Source organism: Gossypium raimondii, chromosome 3, assembly GCF_025698545.1.
Source record: "Gossypium raimondii isolate GPD5lz chromosome 3, ASM2569854v1, whole genome shotgun sequence".
Classification (NCBI taxonomy): domain Eukaryota; kingdom Viridiplantae; phylum Streptophyta; class Magnoliopsida; order Malvales; family Malvaceae; genus Gossypium; species Gossypium raimondii.
This window is the reverse complement of record NC_068567.1, coordinates 31,974,102-31,986,258: the sequence shown is the minus strand read 5'-3', so window position 1 is coordinate 31,986,258 and position 12,157 is coordinate 31,974,102. Positions and strand designations below refer to the sequence as shown.

Here is a 12,157-nt window from a genome sequence, read left to right as displayed (position 1 = left end):
ATTGCTTCTCTGTTTTGTTCTTCTAACGGTGTCTGCAAGGTTAATTTTCGCCCTTTGTACGAATCTGTCAAAATAATCAAAATCCACTAAAAATAATTGTAAAATTGAATAAAAATTAACATGTTCAAATTTTTAATACAATTTAATTATTTTATAAAAATTAATTATTTTATGACAAAAATTCTATCGAAAATGCATGATTTTAAGTAAAAGTAGGTATGAAAATGTATATAAATCTTTGTGTTTCCACACCCCCAAACTTAAATCATTGCTCGTTCCGAGTAATGCACAAATTTCAGAAAGAATTTCGCAGAAACACTTTTGAAGAATTCCTTCAGAACAACTTTCTTCTCAAAATTATGAATTTAATATACTTAGGCTCAAAAATAAGAAATTTGATAATTATGCTACTTAAGTATGAATATCGTTCAAATTACATCCAACAACTATTATAATAGTAAAATTAGACTAAATGCCTCTTTAACAAAGTCATATTAACCCTTACCAATTTGATTTTTTTTATTCCCTTATTCAAGACTAAGCTGTAATCATTAAGTTTAACTTATGTCTTCATATGTTGATCTTAGAAATTTCTCTCCACTAATGTAGGTAGCATAGAAACTTGAATCAATAGGTCTTTATTAAGGTTGTAATGTGGCTAGGCTATGGTTAGGTAAAAGATAGATAAATTTTGGCTTAAAAACCCTAGACTCAGCGTAAAATCGAACCTTCAGAATTTTTACATTCGATACACCAACTTATTTTACTTTCACATGCTCTTTTGTACATCTATTTTCTTTCGAGTACATTTTTTTTAAATTCAAATTTCAAGTGCTTGCTTCATGTACTACAATTTTTGGGCAATTGATACTTCTTTTCAATTCCCCCAAACTTATTTTCAAACGATATTCTAAATAGTACTAAGTCTAGTGTTTAGGACAATTTTAAAGATAATGAAGAGAAAAGTGATGGCTAAAATATTTCAACGGTCTAAATAAAACTAGGACATATAGTCTCAAAGTTGGGTTTCAAAGGAAAATTTTATCATGGTCGGCTTGAAAGGCTCAAACGGTTCAAACAATAATTTGCCTAAGTCATTTTCAATATTCCATACTTCCTAGGATTTCGCCTCAAGAAATTACTAAGTCAATTCTAAAGACTAAAACTTTCATGCATGCCTAATTTTTTCGTAGGGAACGAAAAAAAAATTCTATGGTACGAATTTGCATGCTTTATTAAAAATATATTCATATCATTATTAAGATAACATAACAACTTATTGAATTAATAGAACTTTATTAATACTGAAGTTTAGCATACTTAACAAAATTTCATATTATTGAACAAAATATATCCTAATCATAATTAAAAGAAAATTTTATTCAAAGTGGAATTAATTCAAATTTTCGGTCCCCCCAACTTAAAATGAACAATGTCCTCATTGTTTAAAGTGAATTGATACTATACACCAGGTAGGATTTTAGAAAAGAGGAGGTGAGTCAAATTGACTGCTTAAGTACCAAGCTCTCTTGAAATCCAATCCTAGACATGTATATACCTATTGCCACACTTTAGCGTTTGTAACTTGTTTAGATTTTATTCATGATTCCTATCTTTTGTTTTATTGTGCAAAAATAAAAATTCCTAATTAACCTAATCCTAAAATAACTTAAGAATAAAATAAAGTTGAGGTCCTCCCTTTTTTATTTGTTTGCCGATCCTTCTGAATTCGACTCATCTTTTGCTTCATCATTATTGCCTTTGCATGAGTTGCTTTGCTCCCTCTTCGACAATGAACTCCATGGTTCAAATAAGAAATCTGGAAACTCAGGCACAAAAATAAATAGGTCATTATAAATTTTCCTAAGGGCACTCCTCATCGAGTCATCCCTTATTTTTGAGTATCTCTAGTAGGCTTGTTGCTGCCATTGCATGGGTTGCATTAAGTCCATCAGCTTTGATAGCTCATCACGAAGATCTGGGCTAGGCCGTGGAGCTCCAAACATTGAGGTTTTGATATCAGGTTCAGCTTCTGGTTCCATTGGTTTTGCCTCATTAGGGACTTCAGTTGATTGCTCTAGCGGGATCTCTGTGGGTTCATCTTCTGCTTCTTTGGGATCCTCACTTTCTTCAACTCGTTACTGTAGAACAGAATCTCCAGCTACTCGGTAGAGGTCCCAATCGGTGATTGTGCCCTGAATATACCCTGTCTTCTTTACGTTTGCAAGAATTTTTGCTTTTAAGCACCAAATTGTTATCGTAAAGGGGAAATAGGCTGGGCCAGAACGTCTAACGGCACAATTTCGCATTTCTCTTAGGATGATTTTTCCCACATCAATGGTCTTTCCAGTTAGAATTGAGTATAATAGGACCATTCGCTCTAATGAGATTGTAGTCCCATGCGAACTAGGCATAAGGCTGAAACGGATGAAATAGAACCATACCTTCGCAAGTGGTGTCAAATATTCTTTTCGATATGTGTGGATTCCTTGCTTTGACGCAGGCCACTTAGAACCTGAAACTGTGAGTTCCTTGAGAATTTCTTGCAAATTTTTAGGCTTAATGTTGCTCAACAAAGAAGAATATTCATCGTTTTCGAAATTAGGTATTTCAAAGAACTCATTAATAGCATTTGAATTTATTGGTACCTTGATTCTGCGAACTGGAACTTCGATCAATTTGCTTGAGGTTAAATTCGCATAGAATTCACGAACTAGTTCCTCATCCATACTTGGTCTCTTTTCACAAAATAATTCACAATTGAGGGCTTCAGCAACTTGGCGAATACACGCCATAAAGTCTCCGTAGTTGCTTTCCTTCAATGTGAAGCCTTTCTTTGGATGTATCTGTTGATTTTTGAAGATAGTTTCATATCTTACTTTGGCTTCTTCATAGTGGAACTTATGTTGTGTTTCATCGATTTGGGCGGAGGCACGAGTTCTCTTGCGAGGCATGATTAACCTGAACATAAAATGGGAAAAATATTTTCTCAAAAATTTAATTAATAAAATTATTAATAATTCAATGATTTGTAAAATTAAATAATTGAATAAAATTAAAATTCAAGAGAAAATTTGGTCTTACCACCCTTTTTTTTTAAAAAATAATTAAAAGAAAAGGAGGTCGAATTAAGGTAGGTTGGAGGATTTGGCTAAGGATGGGTGAAGGTGTGTGTCGCAAAAGTGTTGGAAGACAGCTAAGTGTGCGGGCGGATGGGTGTGGAAGCGGGCAGCAACACGCAGCAGGGGTTGCACGCAAGCAGCAGCGTGCGGGACCTTTGGCAAGCAGACCTGATGCGCTGGGACATGCGCAAATGTGGTGCACAGGAGCAAGACACAGCCTGGGTGATTGCTGGGGCTGGGGCGTGTGGCTTGTTGAGGCTGCTAGCCAAGCAATGTGCGATTGAGGCTTGCGACACTTAAGGGATTTGGTGCTTTAGGGTTTTGAGTGATGAATGAATGGGGGAAAATAAGGGTGGAATTTATAGTGGGAGAAGTAGGAATTAGAGTAGAATTCTTAGAGAAATTTAATAATTTAAATATTCTAAGTCTAGTCCTGTAACAGCCCGATTTAGGGCTTAGTCGGAACAGTTATTTCGAGACCACAAATTCAAAGAGGAAAAATTTATTTTTACTATATTTTTATGGTCTACAATTTTGTGGACAGATTTTGTGAAAATTTCGTTCGAAAATTTTGACGTTTGGGCACTCAATTTAGTCAAAAGGACTAAATTGTAAAAAGTGCAAAAGTTGAGTTTTATTTGTTAAATGTATTTAATTGTTATGGAATTATAAATTAGGGATCCTTGTGTGGAATTAGACCATTATTTAGTGATGGACAAAAATGGACAAGAAATAAGTGAAATAGGATTTTTTTAAGTAAAGGGTATTTTGGTCATTTAGTAAATGAATAGAATTAAAATGGGAAAAAGATGTAAAAAATGGTGTTATCATATTTGCTTGCTGCTGAAACTTGAAGGACTCCATAGCTAGGGTTTTGGTCACTTTCAAGCTTGATTGTAAGTGCATTTTAGCCCCGTTTTTAATGTTATTTGCATTTTTGAGATTCCCGTAGCTCGATTTATCTATTTCTACTGTTATTTTGAGCTAGGGTTGAAATTTAAAAAATTAACCATGCATGAAATGTATGTATTTTGATGTTTTATGGAAGAATATGGAGATATACTTTATGTTAAACAACTTTTGCTAGTCGATTTTAAGTGAAACCGAGCAAAATAACATAATTGGTAAAAATATTTAATGTTCATAAGTAAGAGTTAGAGTGAGAATTTGATGTTGCCATAGAAGAGAAAAGTGTTCAGCGTGTTATAAAACATAAGAATGAGAAATAAAATTTAATTTCCGAACTTTGGGGCAAAAATGTAAATATGTAAAAGTTTAGGGACAAAATTGTAATTTTGTCTAAAGTTGAGTCAACGATTATTTTGATAAATGTGAATATTAAACAAGCTAAATTTGCTATTATGGATCAAGAAAGACGTGTAATCAACCTCGATAAGGGAAAGGAAAAGTTTGTGGATTGAATTGAAAAATTTCTATATTTTGGACCGAGGTAAATAATATGTAATTAATACATTGTTTATAACTATTTTTGATATTTTGTTATAATATATGAGAAATGGTTGAATATGAAATAGTTATATAACAATTAGAAATTTAGAATTTATAGTTGAATCGATTAAAATCTGCTTGAATTGTGGATATATCATTGACAAGTAGTAAGTGAAGTAGCTGAATTGAATTATTAAATTTGTTATGGGATTGGAATGAAATATTGAAATTGTGATTTGTGTACGGATAAATTGTAAATCTTTGAAAAGTAAGAATCTCTGTGGGGCTGTCGGAATAAGAAAGGCTTGAATAAAGTGCCTATAAACACGTGTGTAGTACTAAGTGCAGGCTACTACGTGTATCGATAGATAATGGTCACATGTGTAGTACAATGTACAGGCTACTATGTGTACTGGAAGGCTTTGGTCACGTGTGTAGTACTATGTGCAGGCTACTACGTGAACTAGAAAGTTTGATCACGTGTGTAGTACTATGTGAAGGCTACTACGTGTATCAAATGATAATAATTACACGGGTGGTTCTATGTGCAAACCACCGAATATTTGCTATTATACCGACGTGTTCAACGGGATATGAGTACTGATAAACAAATATGAGTATGTGATTGAAGTGTGAAAATTTGCTAAAGAGTAACTGGAGTGATGAAGTTTCAATCTTGTGCTTACAAAATAAATTGTTGTAATGTTATGTAAATGAGTGAAATTGAAAGCGAGCAGATTCGAGCAATTGGAAGTGATGTTAGTTTGAAAAATCACCAAAATTGTAGAAATTGAGTTATTGGTTGAATGAGATATGAAATTAAATCTTAATGAGTCTAATTTCATATAAAAGAAGTAAATAAAGCAAAACAGTTTATATTTTGAGATATATGAATTTTAGTGAGGCAGGATTGGATTGACTTTGGAATCCTTTGTTCTGACTTGGAAAAATCCTTAAAAATTGTAAAAAAATAATTATGAGATATAATTTATATTATTAGAATCCTTAATGACTCTATTTAAAAAAAAACAAACAAAAATATCATCTGAGTTTTGTAAAATGAAATAATTCATTTTTAGTGAAGAGAGGTCAGAGATGTTGAGCAGTGAAATAGGGGTGGCTTTCAAGAATAAACTGTACTGATTTCCCAAGTAAAAAATTCTGAAAATTTTATGATAAGACGGTATATGAGTCTAGTTTGAGGTAAAATTTACAGAACTTAATTTGGAGTTAGATAGCTCTAGATAAAAATAATTTAGTGACTAAAATGCAGAAAAACAGTTTGCTGGAATTTGAATAAATATCAAATTTATGGTTGATTAAAATTATGTTATCTATGGAAACATGTTTTAAATTTGTTTATCAATTACATACGTACTTACTAAGCTATATGCTTACTTCTCTTTTTTCTTATTGTTTTATAGTGTTATAAATCATCTCGGAATTCGGACAGAGTCGGGGATCATCCACACTATCTACATCTTTTGGTATTTTGAAACCAATATTTTTGAATTATGGCATGTATAGAAGACTTAATGTTAATGTGATGTATGTATACACTAATTACTACTTAGCTTAAGATGTTAATGTATATTAATTGATAGGTTGTCTTTTTTAAAATGCTAGCGAGGTTACTTTGAATGTCGTGAATGATTTAATTATGTTTAAGTATATAATGTATTAGTTGAAATATTGAATTGGATTGAAATTACGTTTTGAAAGTTTGCGGGGGATTAGACATTTGTAAAAAGGATTATGTCAAAAATTTTATAAAAAAATCCGATTGTATGAAAATATGTATTTTATGTTTGATAATACTTTTTACCTGCTTTCTGCGATGAACATGGGTAAAAGGTGTTAGAAGTCCCACTCAAAGTTAAAAACAATTAATAATGAAATTATCAATTGCTATTAAATTATTAAAACAAGAATAAAATATGATTAAAATTAAACTAATCCTAATTCTATGCTAAGTAGATAAAATTAATATATAAATTATAAGAGATATAATTATGTATTAAATTTTATCATATTTATATAAATATATATTAAAATAATATTTATTTTAGATGCCTTTTGGAAATATTTACAAAAAGAGGCACCTAGTTTATATTATTTACTGAAATTAGCAACCAAATTTTAAAAATAATTCAATTAAGTCCCTAGACTTAATGACAATTTGAAATTGAGTTGTAATTTAAAACTTGGATCACAATTTGACCCTTTTATTTGAAAAATCAAAAACTTATTTTGTCATTCAAGGAATAATTTCTCGGAAAATTATTTAAAAATCAATTCCCAGGAAGATTGGAGGGGTCACAAGCGGTCCTGCTTAAGTTCCAATCTCCTAGACAGAATTTATTTAAACATAATAAACCCGAAAATATACCCTAAATAATTTATTAAAAACAAGAAAATTTAAATATCTGATGAACTGAACAAGAGTTGATCCCGTTCAGGTTTTTCTCCACAATAGTGTTTCAAACGCTGAACATTGACTTGGAAATTACCTCCCTTACCTTAGAGTTCAACAACTCCATATGGATAGATGTGTTGAAACTTAAATGGACCAAACCAACATGATTTTAACTTACCTGGAAAGAAATTCAATCTGGAATTGAACAATAAGACTTGCTGACCTGCTTCAAATTCTCGAACTCGAATGTGGTTGTCATGCCATTTCTTGAGTCTTTCTTTAAGTAATTTGGCATTTTCATATGAGAACATTCGGAACTCTTCTAACTCATTGAGTTGGAACATCTGTTTCTCTTTTGCGAGCTTAGGATCCAAATTAAGCTGTTAAAGAGCCCAGTAAGCTTTGTGCTCTAACTCCAATGGTAGATGGCAGGCTTTCCCAAAGACCAACCTATAGGGTGACATCCGTAACGGTGTCTTGTATGCTGTTCTGTAAGTCCATAAAGCATCATCTAATTTTGTGGACCAATCTCATCGGTTCGGGCAGAATACCTTCTCAAGTATGCCTTTGATCTCCTTATTTGCCAGTTCAGCTTGCCCATTTGTTTGCAGATGGTAAGCTGTTGGAACCTTGTGTTTCACTCCGTGCTTGTCTAATAACCATTTTAACCACTTGTTCACAAAGTGGGATCCTTCATCACTGATGATAGCTCTTGGGGTTCCAAACCTTGTGAACACATGATTTTGCAGAAACTTCATCACAACCTTAGCATTGTTTGTCAAATATGCCTCAGCCTCGACCCACTTAGACATATAGTCTACTGCTACTAGTGTGTACTTGTCACTGCAAGACAGAGGAAAAGGACCAAGAAAGTCAATACCTCATACATCAAACAAATCTACCTCAATGATGTTTGTTTGAGGCATCTCATTTCTGTTGGTGACATTTCCAACCCTTTGACATCGATCATAGCTCTTCACGTAAGCATATGCATCATTGAATAATGTTGGCCAAAAGAATCCGGCTTGCAATGCTTTGGCCGCTGTACGAGTACCTCCGAAGTGTCCCCGACCTGGAGCTGAGTGACAGTGGTATAAAATCTTCGGTATTTCATCTTTTGCCACGCATCTCCTGATCATCTGATCTGCACACTTTTTAAACACATATGGCTCTTCCTAGAAATAATACTTCACATCGTTAATAAACTTTTTCCTTTATTGATACGTCTTATCAATTGGCATCAAACCACAAGCTAAATAGTTAGCAATATCAGCAAACCAAGGGGTATTATGGACATGATTTACCTTCAGGATATGTTCGTCTGGAAACGTTTCCTGAATTGGTATAAGAGGAGAATTCCCTTCTTGTGGCTCCAATCTGGACAAGTGATCTGCTACCTGATTTTCGACTTCCTTTTGATCTTGAATTACTAGATTGAACAATTGAAGTAGAAGTACCCATCGGATCAGCCTTGGCTTACCGTCTTTCTTCGCAGGTAAATACTTAATTGCCAAGTGGTCCGTATAGACAGTCACTTTGGTAGCTACCAGATAAGATCGAACTTGTCAAAAGCAAACACAATAGCAAGTAACTCTTTTTATGTTATCGTATAATTCAGTTGAGCTCCTGTTAGGGTTCGACTTGCGTAGTAGATGTGATGAAAAACTTTGTTCCTTCGCTGGCCCAAGACAACTCCAATTGTGAAGTCACTTGCGTCACACATCAATTCGAATGGCAAATCCCAATCTGGTGTGACGATTATGGGTGCCGTGACTAATCGACTCTTCAAATCGTTAAAGGCTTTTAAGCATTCCTCATCAAACTTGAATATAGAGTCCTTCTCCAATAATTTGCATAAGGGTTTAGCAACTTTGGAGAAGTCCTTGATAAATCTTCGATAAAAACTGGCGTGGCCCAAAAAGCTCCTAACACCCTTTACAGATGTTGGAGGTGAGAGTTTCTCAATAACGTCTACCTTTGCTTTGTCTACCTCGATCCCATGTCTCGCTCTCCAATGCCCTAGAGCAACTACTTCTCGTACCATAAAATGACACTTTTCCCAGTTGAGTACAAGATTCGTTTCTTCGCATCTCCTTAGTACCTTAGTTAGATTGGCTAAGCAATCATCGTAAGTATCTCCGAATGCTGAAAAATCATTCATAAAAACTTCCAAATATTTCTCAACCATGTCAGTAAAAATAGACATCATACATCTTTGAAATGTAGCAGGTGCATTACATAAACCAAATGGCATTCGTCTAAATGCAAATGTACTGTACGGGCAGGTGAATCTCATTTTGTGTTGATTTTTTAGTGCTACTGTAATCTGATTATACCCTGAGTATCCATCAAGAAAATGGTAGTAATCTCGTCCTGCGAGTCTATCCAGCATCTGGTCCAAGAACGACAAAGGAAAGTGATCTTTTCTAGTCGCCGTGTTTAACTTCTGGTAATCGATGCAGATTCTCCATCCCGTAACCGTTCTAGTTGGTATCAACTCATTGTTCTCGTTCTCTACGACTGTGATACCTCTTTTTTTGGCACGCACTAAATTGGGCTTACCCATGAACTGTCTGAGATGGGATAGATGATACCCGCATCTAACCACTTGATGATCTCTTTTTTTACTACGTCCTTCATGATGGGGTTCAATCTCTGTTGTCCATCGATCGTCCCTTTTTTGCCATCTTCTAGGATAATCTTGTGCATGCATACAGATGGACTAATACCGTGAATATCGGCTATGGTCCATCCGATGGCCTTCTTGAATTGTTTCAGAACTAAGATAAGTTTCTCTTCTTGCTTAGTGGTCAATTCTGCTGAAACAATCACAGACAGAGTAGAAGGTTACCTAAATAAACATATTTTAAATGAGAAGGTAATACCTTGAGTTCTAATTTAGGTGGCTCCTCGATCGACGCTTTTGGTTGGGAATAATCCTTCTTTTCTAACTCAAAAGATTCAAAATGGGATTGCGGATTAAATCCCCTTTGATTAGCTTCTAGCAAAGCTAAGTATTCATCCTCGTCTTCATCATTTAGAGGATCCAATGTCAAAATTCTTTCCAGTGGGTCCTAAACACAGTTGAGTTCCTTCTCCACTATTAAATCCTTTAAATCAGATACTCCAGATCAATCATCCATTATGTCAGGAAATTGCATAGACTTAAAGACGTCAAATGTTACCTGATCATCCTGAACACGCATAGAGAGTTCGCCCTTCTGCACATCAATAAGGGTCCTTCTAGTTGCTAGGAACGACCTTCCTAGGATGATTGGTACTTCTTTGCCTGCTTCAAAATCTAGAATTACAAAGTCAGCAAGAAAAATAAACTTATCTACACGTACCAATACGTCTTCGATTTTTCCTTCTGGATGTGCTAAGGATCGATCTGCTAGTTGAAGGGTAACTGTAGTTGGTCTAAATTCTCCTATCCCTAACTTCCTAAATATTGGCATAGGCATCAAGTTGATACTTACACCTTAGTCACATAATGCCTTACCACAATATGTTGCTCTAATGTTGCACGGTATGGTAAAACATCCAGGATCCTTCAATTTTGGGGGTAGTTTGTCTTGAAGATATGCACTGCATTCCTTCGTCAGAGCTACCGTCTCACATTCTCCAAGTCTTCGTTTATTAGACAAGATATCTTTATGAACGTGACGTAGTTCGACATTTGCTCAAGTGCTTCAACCAACGCGATGTTGATGTGAAGTTGCTTGAGTACGTCAAGGAACTTCTTGAATTGAATCTCCTACTTCTGTTTCTAGAGTCTTTGAAGGTAGGGTGGTGGTGGTTTCATTACTGGGACTTATTCTGGTTGATTCATCTTTGGCAACAATTCTACATCAAACGACGTTGTTTGTTGATCAAAATTAGCTGGTATTGAGGTTACTTTGTTGGGTTTTACAGATTCTAGTTCTGGTGAAACTGGAATTTCAACACTTGGTTGAACTTCTTCTGAATCTTGAGCGTCAGTTGGCTCCTTTTCAACTTCGACAGTGTTGGGCTCTACTGTCTTTCCGCTCCTCAATGTCAACGCTTTACAATGTTCCTTCCCCAGATTTCTTGGATTCTTCATGTCACTAGGTAGAGCACCTTGTGGTCGATTCCTGAGTTCAGTAGCAAGCTGGCCCACTTGATTCTCCAAATTCCTTAGAGTGGCATCGTTTTTCGCCATGTATGCCTTCAATAGATTCTCTAAGTTATTGGATGGTTCCACTTTGGTTGGTTTTTGAACTTGTTGGGGGAAACTAGGAGGTTGAGTTGGTCTAGGTTGGGGCTAAGTGTTACTGGTTCCATCCCTTTGTTTACTCCAGGAAAAATTTGGATGATTTCGCCACAATGAGTTATAAAAGTTGGATTGCAGTCCTTGCCTCCCTCGGATTTGGTTTTGGTTACCCATGTAATATACGGATTCGGGGTTCAATGGATATTCTTCAAACAAATGTCTTTCCCTACAATACAAATAGGCTATATTCTCAAATTGGTTAGGTGGTTAATTTGTAAAACTGTTAGACCCATTAGTGGTAAGATTCTTAAGCATTGAGGATATTAAAGATACCTGATATGCGAGTGAAGTGAGAGCATCCACTTCATGTATTTCAGTGACTCGTCTTCCTAACGCTGCTCGATTGGTTGGCCATTGATAATTGTTGTTGGCAATCCTCTCAATAATTTCGTAAGCCTCATTATAAGACTTAGAAAGGAGAGCACCATTAGCAGAGGCATCCACTACCATCCTCGTATGAGCGTTGAGACCATTATAGAATGTCTCAAGTTGAATGTAATGTAGGATTCCATGATGAGGGCACTTTCGTAATAACTCTTTGTACCTTTCCCATGCCTCATACAGGGACTCATCATCCATTTGTTGGAAGGAAGTGATCTCATTCCCCAACTTGGCATTCTTGCTCGGCAGGAAATACTTCATGAGGAATCTCTCGGCTAACTCTTGCCATGTAGAAGTAGAGTTCAGTGGCAATGAGTTCAACCAGGCACGAGCTCTGTCCCTTAGCGAATATGGGAACAGCTTCAGTCGTAATGCATCTTCGGGTATTCCGGCTAACTTGAAAGAATCGCTCACTTCCATAAATAGTCTTAAGTGAAGATGAGGATCTTCAGTAGGTATTCCACTGAATTGACCCTCAATCTGAAGCATCTAGAA

At 35.2% G+C, this 12,157-nt stretch overlaps 1 non-coding gene across 1 annotated transcript; it reads left to right on the top strand.

Moving 5' to 3' along the window:
* The first annotated feature begins 11,786 nt into the window (after positions 1–11,786).
* LOC128040085 (small nucleolar RNA R71) lies at positions 11,787–11,893 on the top strand. Its single transcript, XR_008194745.1, has one exon. It is a non-coding gene; the product is annotated as a small nucleolar RNA R71 (small nucleolar RNA).
* The last annotated feature ends 264 nt before the right edge of the window (positions 11,894–12,157 follow it).